We start from the raw sequence: 15,211 nt of genomic DNA on the forward strand, positions 1-15,211 counted from the left end.
AAACAATAAGGTACCTGTGCCACACATTTCCCCACAAATTTTGAATGAAATTAAAGATTGGATATGTGAGCTATTTACTAATATTTTTGTAAGCCCTTGAATAGTCAACAGATACAAAGGATTTAAAGTTAATTAGTCATTCTTCTTTTCAAGTGAATTAATAAATATTATTGCAGTAATTATAAGCCTATTAGTCATACATCAGTTGTGGGAAAAATCTTGAGAAATCTGATACAAGATGCTTTGCAAAATAATTTAACAAAGTTTAGAATTTTATTGGATACTCATTGAGGGAAAATCTTGCCTTGCAAACATTTTGATGTTCTTTGAAAACATTAATGCTTACACAGGTGAGGGTAAGGGTGTAAATTTAAATTAGAGTTTCTTCATTTTTTACAAAGAATGTGACAAGGTGCCACATTAAAGGTTTGAAAACATCTATCTCCATATATGCAAGGGGTAAAATAGCTACTTGAATAGAAGAGTAGCTAGATGGAGAAAAGCAGAGTTCATTGAAGTTCGATTAATGTTGCACATAGGATACCTCAGGTCTCAGTATCAGGACTTTTGCTCTTTTTCATTTACATTAATGAATGACACTGATAACAGGAATGGTGAATAAATTAGATTAATGTGTTTATGATATTAAGGTCTTGGGTGTTGCTAGCTGTAAAGAGGATGCTGCTGCTTTATAAAATAATTTAGTGAGTTAGGTGAATGGCAGATGGGTTTTAATCATAGTAAATGCCAAATGATGCAAGTAGCTTATCCTAATTTGAAGTATAACTACAATTTGTGTGGGAATAACCTCAGCAGCATCATTAGAGCAATGGATCTTGGTGTAATAAATGATCAGTCTCTCAAGTCATTCAAGTACTTTGCTGTTGCTTGTGGAAGAGAAAAATATGATTTTATGTTGTATCTACAGAAATATTGAATAAGTTTAAAGAAGTTATAAATTCATTGTGTAAGTCACTGGTCAGGCCATATCATGTTCAGTCTTGGCCTCCTTATCTCCAAAGGATGTTGAATTGTTGGAAAAGATTCATAGGAGGATCACTAGAAAATTGCCTGTATACAGAGGTTGTGGTATCTAAAATTGTCTTCTCTTGAGAAAAAGAGTAAGAATGGATCTCACTGAGATTTTAAGATTGTAAAGGGAATTGATAGTGTTGATGTATCATCTTTTATTATACTTAATGGTGAAAATGGTAGGACTAGAAGACACAAGTAAAAAATTTGGCATTGTAGTGCTCATCTTCAGCTCAATTTTTTTTTTCTAACAGAGTGGTTTGGCCTCCAGAATGGATTGCCTTCAGATATTGTGGAAGCAGTAAACTTAAGTTTAAGAGGAAGCTTGACAACTATATGAAGGATAAGGGCTAGCTTTAATTTTTATTTAACTATTTAATATTTCTAGTTTAGAGAATGAAACAGCGAAGATGGGCCAATAAGTCTTTTATTATCCCTAAATGTTATGTTAGTGTGTGCTGTTAAGCCAATCTATGCATATAAAATTAGTGAATTTGTGTTTAATCATAAACAAATTTTATGATCAGGGTAATGGTATGGCAATATGCTGTAGATTGGTTCCTTCTTTAGCTAAAATTTTATCATGAAAAACAGTGGTTGGTAAAATATCTGAAGCCTTTTACAATTCTGTTATAAAAAAATATAAGGCATAGCACAGATATGTTAAAAGCAACAGCATTGGAAGAGTTCAAGAGGAAGCCTAATACGTAAGAGTATGAGAAGTCAAAGGTAGATACATGCAAATGAGTGTTTGAAAAATTCATAGGGCAGCCATTATGGGCCAAGGAGCCCGTACTGTTCCTCAAATTCTAAGTTATGTTAAAGATATTATCAGATATACAAGACTGTTTATTGTAGGTAAGATTAATTTATTTTGTGAGTTAATATTTCATGATTGTTTAGTTCTTTTCATAATAAGAGAGTTAAAAGCAGACAAATATTGGAAGTTGTGTTAATGAATTACTGATGTCAAGGCAACAGATTTCTAAACACATGAATGAGAAATTTAAATAGTTGCAACTAGATGAGAAACCAGAGAAAGGGAGAGAATCAAAGGTAAAGGTGAACAAAAGAGAAAAGTTGGAAAATGTAAAGTTAACTCTGGAAGGAGTGAACAGCCTAACAGTTGACATGTTAAAGTGAGATTAACAATTTTCTGACACTTTAGGAAAATAATTTGTCTCATCAGAGTGTTTTAAAGCAATTGAACCTGCTTGTGCAGGCTTTGATAAAAAGTAGACAAGTATCTGTTCAGGATACAACTGTAATAACTCATTAGGAAGTGTAACTGAATTATACAATGATAGTGTGATAAAAGAGAAAAAAGAAATAAATGAGTTATACACTAATGGTGTTAAAGAGAAAAATAGTTTGCTTATCATCTGAATTGGCCTACATGGACTTTTGACAAGAAGAGAACTGTATGTTATTTAAGATACAACTATGACATGAATAACGTGAATAATTTTTGTACACATATTTAGTTTGTTTTGAACATATTTTAAAACAAGTGGAGTGCACGCTTTTCATTTATAACTGAATTTATCAACAAGTCACAGATACCTACTGTAGAAGAATCTATAGCCCAACATAACCATATACATACTTTAAAATATGAAATACAAAAGACAAGTTTCCAACAGATGTTGATCATGTTTATTAATTCATGAAGTACCTAAATAACAAATACAACAGCATTTAATTGACTATGACTAACATCAAGTTACAAACCTTCTGTATTTTAAACATGTTGTTCCATACTGGTGTTAACATAGAGTACAAAGTTTATGACAAGAAAACATTTACTGGCTTGTATTTCTACTTTGTAGTCTTGCATATAAAATCTCAAGAAGTTATGAATTTTTTGACAAATAATTTAACATGAAGGAAAACTTATGTAAGAATTATTTTGAATGACAGATCAGTGACTTTATCAATAAAAAAAAAAAGAAAAATCACCTATAATAATGTTTTAAAACTCACTATCTACAGGTTTAATTTAAAATAGTAAACATGCTTTGTAAGTGAAATAATAAAATATGTACCTTTAGTCTTACAGCTTATTTGAAGGAACTATAAGAAATAATGACAGAATATAACAACTGTAAATATCAAATGTCAAAAGACTGTAAACACATACTAAAGCACATGGCAATGACTAGAAACTTATGTTATTTTGGTTCTATCTCCCCTTTGGAAAGGAAATAGCCAATCTGAAGGGGTTGACACAGATACTTGTAGATATTTCTATGAGAATGGTTTTTTTTTCTCCATGTAAATATTTAGTCTATGATATCTGCACCATTAGATTTTAGTATACTGTAATGTTTTTGTCTGAATTTGCCACAATATGTAAAAATTAAATGCCACTGTCAACTCAGAGGCCATGGTGCAGGATTCCTCCTGTTTTTGTCATCTACCCCAGAAGCCAGGGGCCACCTAATTAGTGTGTCTTAAAATAAGATTGTGAAAAATAACTGTGTCAAAATTTTTGCATTTTTTCTTTATTGCAGGCTGGGTTCAATTTATCTTCACAGCTCTTTGGGAATCTGCTTCTTGACAGCTCTTATAATCAATTACAGTGAGAGTTACCTGTTCTTTTTTTGTTTTTTAACTTGCTTCTTACATTCTCATAGTAGTAACATACTCATTTTCTACATGAAATGTGTTGATAATGAATTTTATTACAATTCTCCTTAAACATGTGAATAAAATATCCTATGGTTACATATTTTTTCCACACTAATATTAAGATTACAATGGAAAATTTGCTAAAGACTTAACACCAAGTTTTCTAAAATTTTCACTTTCACTGAATACAGATGAATCACTGGCCTATAGATAAGTCATTACACCAAAACACAATGTAGCTATATTTAATCTTGAGTCACTAAATTCTTTACAAACATAATTGCAAATAGATTTATTTATCCCACATATTTCATAAACTTAAAGTCAGAAGGAAAAGGATATTAACATAACATAAACAACGTATAAGTAATAATTTAATAGAAAAAATTTACTGATAGACATATAAGACTGGTCTTCTAGTCATTATGCATTATGTTTACAGCATAAAGAAATATAACATGTATTAATGTCAGATTACCTAATTGATTAGAGGAAATACATCAAGTCAACAGTAACCACTACTAACTCTTGTCTACTCTTAACTGACAAATATTCTTATAGAACATCTAAGGTCTCAATGTATGAAACTAATTTTTATGGCACACAACAAAACCACAAATTCTTGGATTAACAGTTTAGGCACACTGACTACATAAAACAAAAAGGAATTTTAATAAATATAGTTGTATTGTTAGGAAAGGGGCTGCATTAACATCAGTCATTATTACAATAAGTTGTATAATAAAAACACTTATACTAATGTAAGTATGAGATTCTATCAATTTCTGTTACATATTAGGTAAACAACTAATATTTAATAATGTTTTCTCAGATCATCAAACTTTAACAGGAAGTATTAACATCTTCATCACATTATTTAAGTATTAAAAAAACTGCTTTATATTTCAATCAACCAAATAACATTTAAAAACATGATGTAATTCCACTAAAATACAACATGTATATAACAAAATTATAAAAATCTCTCTATTCATATATACGTATACAGATTTAGTTTAGTACGTTTTTGAAATTTTAATACATGCACACTAAATGCTAAGAAGAAACTACCAACAAGTTTCCATTTAATGTGTTATTCGATAATAAAGTATAAACACTTAGTTTAAGTATGATCAATCAAAAACACTGTATATGGAAATTAATTTCAAAGATACACATAGAGTAACGCCACACGTTACTCATAGTTAGTTCAAACAATAAAAAATTTTAAAACACATCTGGCTTATAATGCCTCCTCAGAAACATTTAAAAAATTCTAAAATTCCAAATAAATGTTATATTAAATGTTGAACAAACAAAAACACCAATAAAGGGTTAGAATTTTTGTGGTCCCATAAGCTATCAGAAAAAAATATTCTAACAGGAATTGAAATAAATTTGTACAACGTGAAAGACACAGGTAAGCAAAATTTTTTTAGTCAGAATGTTATAATTTATTTAAAACATTTGTTCCTAAATTAAAACAACTGTAAAGGAAAGAATGAAATTCTTTATAGAATTTTAAAACTGTGATTTGCAGAGAAAATCATGTGTACAAACTGTGGTGATAAATAAAAGCCTTTAGGAAAAAAAAAAATTAAGAATTACAAGAAAATCCTTATGAAGAAATTAACAATAATTCTACCAATAAGTTTCAAGAGTTGATAAAAGTTAAAATTAACAACTGTGTAGCTTTAACACCAGAATAAAAGAAAGAGTTAATAACCACAAGATATATCTACAGCTGCAAGGTTAACAAAATCAATGATGTTTAAAGATCAACATTATTTAATTTAGATACATCAATATACACAGTAACTAAATTTATCTATAAAAAATATGCATCTTTAAAAGAACAATACATATATATACATCAACAATTTCACAGAATTTGGAAGAAAAATTAAACAAATAATGTTAATAAAAATGATTTACTTCTTTCATTTAATGTAGTTTCTTTATACACTGAATCCCCAACTGTAGTTCACTTATTGTTTAAAAGTAATAGACATTATCAACCTAATAAAAAGTTGTGTGAGAAAATCCCTTTTTTCCAGTAAATAATAACTATCATAGACAGGAGAAATGGCTAGTTATGAGATCTCTACTGTCACCATTATTGAAGGATTTATGTATGAATGAATTTGAAAGTAAAGCTTTAACTGAGTCTAATTTTACACAAGAAATTTGGATACCATGATGACTTTTGTGGTATGATAATATAATTACCTAAACAGCTAAGAGACATCTATCAAATTCACTTATGGAGAAGAAAAAATGATAGTTTACCTTTTCCTAAATGTATTAATTAACAGAGTAGGAAAAAGTTAAGAGACTTCTTCTTGTTGTATACCTTTCTATGTGATAATGCTGATACACCAAACAACCATTGTATAAAAAAAAAACAGAAAATATCATAATCCTATTTTTACGTATACAAAACTAAATAAAACTGTGTTCTAATCAAGAGTTAGATAATAAAATACTGTTGTTGAAACATGTAAAGGTTGATATCATTAACAGAATATTTAAGTAATTTATGAGACACAATTTGTGATAAAAGTAATTTGATCAAAATATTAGAAAAACTAAAGGTTTACTTTTATTGTATACATCTTTACCTTGTACAATTTTTAATATTTAAAAATAACAAATTTTTACTCTATATATAAATCCATAAAAAAGTTACACAATTATCAAATAAAGCTAAGGATAAAGTGAATATAATGGGAAAAACATATCTACAAAAAATTTGTGAATGTGAAAGCACATACATAGGTCAGACTAAAAGGAACACAAAACACAGACTGAATGAGCATAAGTAATATATTAAAAATAAAAGATATTCCACCATTAGACAGACATGTTAGCATGTTAGTATAACACTACAATAAATCCACTGGAAAAATATTATATTTTTAGTTCAACTCCAAAATTACAATACAAGAAACATTCATGTATGACCTGAGATAACTAAATTAAAAAAAATAATTGTGTGTTAAATAGGGATGAATAATTAAAAGAGCAAATATATGTAGATGACAAGATACTGTGTAAAAAAACATGAAGAGCAAAATGTCACATAACTGAATAGAAAGTTTTAAACAGTGTAATACTCTTATGGATAATCGTGAAGGTAAAGTGTTGAAATATGCATAGTGTAGTTTAGATTATGGATAAGTCTCAAATAAAATTATTTTCATTGTATAAATGTATGTATTCTTTTGATTGTTTCATTCTTTTGATAAATGCATATAATTTACTTTTATAGGAAATATACTACAATCCAAAACAAATTTTTGGATCTCCTTTAATCAGGAATAGTTTAAAAATGACATCTTAAGTTCTAGTGTTATTAATAAAATTCCCTTCAAAACATAAAACATTACTTTTATATATAAAGCCACAGAATTAGTTAATTGAAATATCTAATTATTTTAAACTTTTTTTCTTCTAAATATATAACTTTGTACATCGTTTAAAACCACTTACACAGTACAAACTGGAATATATTTTTAAGAGTACTCAAAAGATTTAATTATTTAATGTACTACCAAAACTTGTTGATATTGTAGCTTGTGAAATACTTTAGTATCTTGTTACCAGTTATATGCAAAAACCTCTATGAATGCCAGCTGGCAAATGCATGTTTAATGTTAGAAATTTGCCTCGAGAAAAATATTTTATCTATTGAAATATGCTTGAAAGTAAATATGTTGTACTCCTTGCAATATTTTTGGCTACCACGTACAAGTTTCAGTGTTTACATTACATTGAATCTCGTAGAAAATGCTTATTTACCAAGTATATATTTAAACCTCTTTTTAGTAAAGTAGATTTGCTTCTTCACTTAGTATATGGTTTTTGCTAATTAATACTGTGTAATATACAAAAAGAACAAAAATGTTTATGGTAATAATAACTTGTTAACAGAAAAAAATCAGATGCAAATTCAAAATCTGAGGTACAATAAAATATTCTAATTTAACTAATGTCAGACTGAATTTTAACACATAATTGAAAACTTTCTCCATGTAAATTTAAATTATAATTCTGTTACAGAGTATACGTGCTACTTCTGCATGACAAAAAGGCTGTATCTTGATAAATACTCCTGATATTTAATACTGACTATCCTAGTGAAAGAAAATTCTAGGATTAATTGCTTGGGTAATTTACATATAATAAAAAAAATCACTTTTAGTTTACTTACATGACTAAAATGCTAATAAAGATTCAAGAAAACAAACCATCAGTCTAAAAGTAGCTGGAATTAGTCTGTTGTCAAATATACAATATTTAACAAACAGAAACATAGCTATCTTGACTTTAAATATAATACGCAGGAGTTAAGTTCATGAAAAAAAAACACCACACTGCTAAGCTAATACTGACAGAAGAAGTCATTACAAATTCTACACAGGTAACAATGAGAAGTTTTAAATACACATCTTACACGGACAATATTATGATATTATTTAAACAATTTATCATTACACAAACTAAATACCACAATAAAATTATGGTACCACACTAACATGCATCTGATATCTAAAGAAGACAAATGTATGTGTACAATGACCAGAAAAACACCCACATTCTAGAGAAATTATTGTTGATTTTACACGTCCTGTGTCCATCTTTAGGCCTAATAAAAACAAAAAAACAGAAGTTCTTTAATTTTCCTTACATATTTATTTCTCTGAAGAACCAAAGTTAAACATTTGTTTAATAAACATAAAAGAAATCATTGTTAGAGTTGTAAATGATATAAAAATAGGAAATTACACATTTAGTTGTACATGCTACTGCTTTTTATGAGAATGGTATAATACACACAAAGTATTACCTTGAATGCTCCATGTTATAATAAAATACTTTGAGCACATTTATTCTGCCCTAGAAGTACAAGTGTCATAAAGCAGGTCACCTTGTATTCATAAGATAGTGACAGTGCTTGGCTTAAAATAAGCACTGGATACCAGTCAGTATCTGATGAAAATAAGAATGACAAATCTAAGAAGTTTTCAGATGTACTGTAAAGCAAAAAAATTACACCAAAACATGAAATATGAATAAAAATATAAACCAGTTTATTTTACCTTTTAAGTGAGGCATAAATACTGAAAGCCTACAAAGCCTCAAAAACATATGGGTCTGAAATTTCAGAAAATAGTCATGTAAGTCCAGATATGTTTTTTTATATCCCCTTTAATTTGTTCACTTTAAGTCCAAATAAAGAGACATGTAAAAATAGTATTTCAGCTTTGTCCTTTTTTACAACACTTTCAAGAGATCTTTAGTTCAAAAGTTACTACTTATGTAGATGAGGGTAAGAGTAGATTTGGTGCATCTATATTTTCAAAAAGCAGTTAACAAAATGCCACATAAAAGGCCTATAAAAAGAATTATATTGGTAGGTATAAGAAGATAAGTTAGCTAATTGAAATAAAAGAGTGACTGGATGTAAGAAATGGATTTTGGTCAAACTGGATTAATGTCACAAGTGTGTTACCTCAGAGCTCAATGTTAGGGCTTTTGCTCTTTTTGATTTACATCAAAAATAGATGAAAGAATGATCAATAATAGTTAGTTAAATTTACACATTATATTTAGGCCAGGTGTTGCTGGTTGTGAGTATGCTGATGCTACTTTACATAAAGATCTAGATTATTTAGTGAATTGGGCAAATAACTGTTAGATGGGTTTTAGTTACAAAAAATCTAGATAATGCATGAATATTTGGAATATTGTGTTCAGTCTTGGTCTCCTTACCTTAGTGAGGACAATGAATTCTTGGAAAATGTTTATTGGACAGCTACTAGTACGGTGACTAGGATGGAGGGGTTGTCATATGAGGAGAGGTTAAGATCCCTGAAATTGTTTTTTCTTGAATAAAGTTTAAAAGAATTTGATTGAGGTGTTTAAGATTGTTAAAGGATCTGAGGAGCTTGGTATGATATGAGTTCATACACACACTTGCACAAATTAAGTATTTGCAATATAACTTTTGACACAGTGCATGTATCTTCTGATTATTTGGTAGGCTTTTAGTAAAGACTACAAGTATTTTGAAGACAAAAAATCAGAGTTTTCAATGAAATATTTCTTTGTAAAAGTATCAAGTCTGTTTTGTCACTAGTCTAAGTGCAAAGTGATTTCATGTTATTATTAAAAAAACAATTCATCTCAAAACTCTTAAATATTAATTGCATAATCTCTAAAACCTTCTAATCACATTTCAAATATTTGTTTTCAGCAAGACTATATTTTACATTATTTTTTATACTCCAACTATGCAGTTTTGAATTTCTCCCAAAGCTACATGAGGACTATCAGCACTCCAACTATGTGGGGTCTGTCACATGACTAACTTCGTAAACATCATAAAAAAATTAGGAAATATTCTTATAAATTATGCTTTATTCATGCTAGAATGACTACATATTATAACAAAAAATACAATGGTTTAGTCTAAGCCTAAATCTCAAAATGCTATATAGTTACATATATGTATTTATTACATTTTATTATACTGACCTTCCAGTCATGTTTAGCTAACATTACATAACTTGCACTGACATGGTGCACATGCACTCATGTTACATATCAAGTAATATAAAAGTGACCTTTAGTCTTCCCTGTGTTTTAGTGGACTAGTATTTTGTAATATACAGTCATGTTTCAATTATTATACATTATATATATGTATATAGATTATTACTAGTTAGAAGTAAATTATTAAACTTATTTTTCTTACAATATAGAACAATAAATCAAGAAGTAAAGCAAACAATTATGTCTTCTTGCTTTGTACTTTGTACTTCAACCTTTGTACTTGGTTGCTCATGGATGTAGGTTACTAAGCATTGTAAAATTTTGCATGCTGAGAATATCATTTTTTTTTTCTTTTAGGTTTCATACATATATAGTTGAATAATCCAAAAAGCATAAATAATTATATTGATATCATAGAGTTACACTATAATTTATTAGGCCTAGTAATTAAGATATCTTTAGATTTTAAAAAATAGGAAATACTGAGCTGACTAAAAAAACAACATATCTCATTCAAATCTTGGGTCAAAAGAAAGCAGAAGCCTTTTATAAGATAAAAATGACTTAGTAAACCACTCTTAGGACATCTTAAGCTGTTGGTTGGTTATCCACATTATATATAGAAGTAAATGTATATATGGGACCATTGCCAAAAACAGAAAGAGGAAAATAGGGCCACAGTGTTTGATTCAGTACATAAACCATACCTCAGCAAAATAAAAAGATATGATATTTGCATTTTATATTCTGGCTTGATAATATCATTGATTTGAGTACCTAAGTTACATGCAACTACAGACTCAGTATTTTGACATCACAAACATCTAATTTTAAACAGTGCTGCATTAAACATACCATGTGACTCACTAAAATGTATATTTGTATGCTTTATTTCAACATTTACTTTTAAATTAAGAAATTAACTCCAATATAATATAAAAGTTTGAATTATTATCTAGAAATTGATTCCAAACATCTTGATACAAATTTAAAAAATAGTTCAATAAAATTTTAAATGGAAGTCAACAAATGCTTGAAGGATGGGACAGGTTTGAAACTAAAACCAGCAAAATGTGTATTCACGTCTGTGGAAATAAAGTGTCTGGGTCACATTGTTGCTAAAACAGCATCAGTGCAAGATTGGTCTTAACTTATAAACAAACAGAAAGACTGCAATGTGTTTGGGTTTGCACAATATTACCAATCATTTGTGGCCAATTTTTCCAAAACCACCTCATAAGTTTCAATTCTTACTAATGCAGAGACATAATTCAAGTGGAGAGAGCTTTAGTAAAAACCTTATATTGATGTTGCAACAAAATTGTCCATTTCTGCTAGATATTAATGCTAATGAATGTTGAACCACAGTACTACATAGTACAAGGTGTAACCACAATTGTTATATATATATGCTTCTAGCTCCTAAATGCAGATATTGTATGATGAAAAATAGTTGGTTAGTTGATTTAGTGTTTTATGGCGAAAAGCACCTAGGCTATCTGCGCCAAATGCCAGGTAAAAAGGTAAAAGTAAATTTAGTAAAATTCATAAAAGGCAATTATGGTAAAACAAAACAAAGTTTAAAAAAAACACACATGAACAGCATAAAACCAATGTTTACATCTAGTCTACAACGTCAAGAGAAAATCTACAGTAATTCAAGTTGTTAAGGACTTCCTGCAGCTTGAATGTAATAATCATAACTCACCAGAAAGACAAATAGGTAAGTACAAAAACCACCATTAGCCACCTGAAATTGGCCTTTCCACTCCTTGTTTTGAGTTACTTAATGTTATGGCCAGTTTCTAATTTGAAGTTGAACTAGATGAACTGTGATTTTTAAAAGGGAGCCACATTAAAAAGGTGTACTGTATGAATTAAAAAAAAACTTAAATGGCATCAAAAAGATTAATGGCCTTTAAAAAACTAAAAACATTACTAAGGTGGACAGTGTCACCATCACCAATAACACTGTCTAACGTTATGGACAAACCTGGGGACAGAACATATTTAAAATGATGCTGTCATTGAGTCGTAACGGCAACAAGAAAGTAAAATGTAGCTTACTGTGATCTGAGTGTTACACAAACTACATGCTGGAGCACAAGTTCCAGATAAAAGAAAATGATGAGTTAAAAAACTGTGACCTATGCATAGTCTAGTTAGAACAACTTCCTTTTTCCAATCCTTATGGAAGTAAGACGGCCAATGACCAACATAGGGTTTTATTTGGAAAGGCTTGTTTTCACGTTGCTCACTAAAAGTCGACCGCCAGTTGGCACAGAGCCGGGCTTTGAATACAGGACCATAGTCCATGTATGGGACATGCACAGCAGTGATAATACCAGAGCAGATAGACTTAGCTGTGGTGTCGGCGAGCTCATTCTCACAAATACTAATGTGGCCCAGTATCCTGCAAAACTGGATAGAGGTAGATGTTAAAGAGAAATGGGCCAGTCGATTTTGAATATCGGCAAGAACAGGGTGTGAACCAACGTGAAGTGATTCCAGGGCCAGTAGAGAACTAAGCAAGTCAGTATAAATCGTGCAGTTTGAGTATTGCTTAGCTTCTATGTGATCCAGGGCAAGAGAAATGGCATACACTTCAGCAGTGAACACAGAAGCTGTAGAGGGGATTCTGCACACAACCACCAAACCACAACAAACCATGGCAGAGTCCACACAGTCACCTGATTTTGAATCATCTGTATAAATAGGAATGGAAGGATGGTTTGAAAAATTTTAAGCAAATAGCAGACAGTATTTCCAATCAGGAGTGTCTACTTTTCTCAGATGACTTAAAGACAGGTCACAATTGGGGACAGTAAGAAGCCATGATGGGATGGGCTGACATTATCCAAGGACAGACCCAATTCATCCAACTGTGTCTGGATACAAAGGCCAAAAGGAGCAAAGGCAAGTCATCTCTTCTAAAAAAGTACTGCTCACTGAGGAAGGAAAACAGAACCCCAGGGGGGATGCTTAGGTAAGGAACGAAGTTTCAAAGCATATAGTAAAGACAGCTGCAAACGGTGGAGGTGATTGATTGATGTAGTATTTTATGGCACAAAGCAGCTTGGCTATCTGCACCAAACATCCGGTAAAAAGGCAAAAATAAATGAATTGTAGTAAAATATATAAAAGGAAATGAAGGTAAAACAAAACATGATTGAAAAACAGAAAAAGCATAAAACCAATGTTGACACCTAGTCTACAATGTTAAGAGAGAAAGCAGAGAAAGAGAAGTTGTAAAGGACTTTCTCTAGCAAAATGGTAATGATCATAACCTGCCAGGAAGACTAACATGTAAGTACAAGAACCACCGTCAGTCACCTGAAGTTGGCCTTTCCAGTCCTGGTTGCGGGTTATGTGTCATAACAGCCATTAACAAAAGGTACAATAATAAAAGTTTAAAAGACATGCAACAAAATTATAATAACAACTCGCCAGGACGACTAACGGGTAGTTCAAATGGATAGTTCAAACAGCAGCGTTATTAACCTGAAGTCGGCCTTTCCAGTCCTGGTGACGAGTTATTTAATGTTCTTGCCATTTTCCAATTTCAAATTGAACTAGAGAGATTGAGATCCTGAAAATGGAATCACAATTAAAAAGGTGTAATGGATAAATATCCAACACTTAAATGAGATTAAAAAGATTAATGGCCATTAAAAAACTAAAAACTTTATCTAGGTGGACAGTGTCACCATCACCAATAACACTGTCCAATGTTACAGACAAACCCTGAGACAGAACATACTTAAAATAGTGCCGTCACTGAGAGTCGTAACGATGGCAAGAAAGTAAAATGTGGCGTACAGTGATTTGAGTGTTACACAAACTACACACTGATGCAACAGTTACAGATAAAAGAAAATGATAAGTAAAAAAACTGTGACCAATGCGTAGTCTAGTAGGAACAACTTCCTCCTTCTGAACCTTACGGAAGCTAGACAGCCAAAGCCCACGGCAGAGGTGCAAAGAAGGTTCATGAGACTGTGCATAAGCTCTGAACTGGGGAAGTACTAAAGGCCCCAGTGCAGAGCTGAAGTCCTTTATGATGAATAGGTTCTAGCATTTTTAAGGCCAAAGGTCTGGCACAGCCATAAACCAGTGATCAATAGTTGAGTTTTGATTGAATAAGAGTACGAAATATCTTTAGCACAGAACATCGATCCACTCCCCAAGTGGTGGAAGAGCGGACACAGAGGATGTTCAGTGCTCTTATACATTTGACCTGTAGCTGCTTGATATGTGGAAAAAAGGTTAGCTTATGGTCAAAGATAAGCCTCAAAGAACTTAGTCTCAAACACCACAGGCAACACAACTTCACCGATACATAGTTTGGGATCAGGATGAATATCTTGTTGGTGGCAAAAGCGCATGCAAACGATTTTAGAGAGAGAGAAGGTAAAGCCATTTGCAGTGGTCCACTTCAGTAAACAATTGAGGGCAGCCTGTAGCTGCTGCTCAATGTACCTCATGTTCAACAACTGACATGAGATGTGAAAGTTGTCGACATAGAGCATGTTTGGAACAGTGAGAGGCAGTTATTCAGTGATGGCATTAATTTTTATACTGAAGAGTGTGACACTCAAAACACAGCCCTGAGGGACTCCAAGATCCTGTAGAAAAGAACAGGAAAGTGTCTAACCCACACGAACTCGGAATCTCCTGTCCATTAAAAAAGTTTTAATAAAAATGAGCATATGGCCATGTAAACCATACATATGGAGGTCTCGTGAAATGCCATACCTCCATGTTGTATCATAAGCCTTCTCAATGTCAAAGAATATTGATACAAGATGTTGTCGTTTGAGAAAGGCTTCTCTGATTGACATTTCAACTCGAATCAGGTGGTCCATGGTGGAGCACTGTCATCGGAACCCACACTGGGTGGGTGAGAGGAACCAAACAAGATGAGCATTAACCATCTTCTCTAAGGTCTTACAGAGACAGCTCATCAAAACATTTGGACAATAGTTTGAAG

The 15,211-nt window shown here is 31.1% G+C and overlaps 1 protein-coding gene across 3 annotated transcripts in view; it reads right to left on the reverse strand.

Moving 5' to 3' along the window:
• Window positions 1-2,664: 2,664 nt before the first annotated feature.
• Window positions 2,665-15,211, reverse strand: part of LOC143236740 (CKLF-like MARVEL transmembrane domain-containing protein 8) — a 33,625-nt gene continuing 21,078 nt past the window's right edge. The window contains exons 5-6 of one of the 3 annotated variants that reach the window (XR_013019733.1): window positions 8,513-8,655; window positions 2,665-8,311 (exon numbers count right to left, since the gene is read on the reverse strand). The gene's annotated coding sequence lies outside the window, so the exon portion shown is untranslated. Of the gene's footprint in view, window positions 8,312-8,512; window positions 8,656-8,799; window positions 8,821-15,211 lie in introns of those variants that run through there. The other 2 variants (XM_076475211.1, XM_076475213.1) reach the window with 2 other exon arrangements.

Source organism: Tachypleus tridentatus, chromosome 13 (assembly GCF_004210375.1).
Source record: "Tachypleus tridentatus isolate NWPU-2018 chromosome 13, ASM421037v1, whole genome shotgun sequence".
Lineage (NCBI taxonomy): Eukaryota > Metazoa > Arthropoda > Merostomata > Xiphosura > Limulidae > Tachypleus > Tachypleus tridentatus.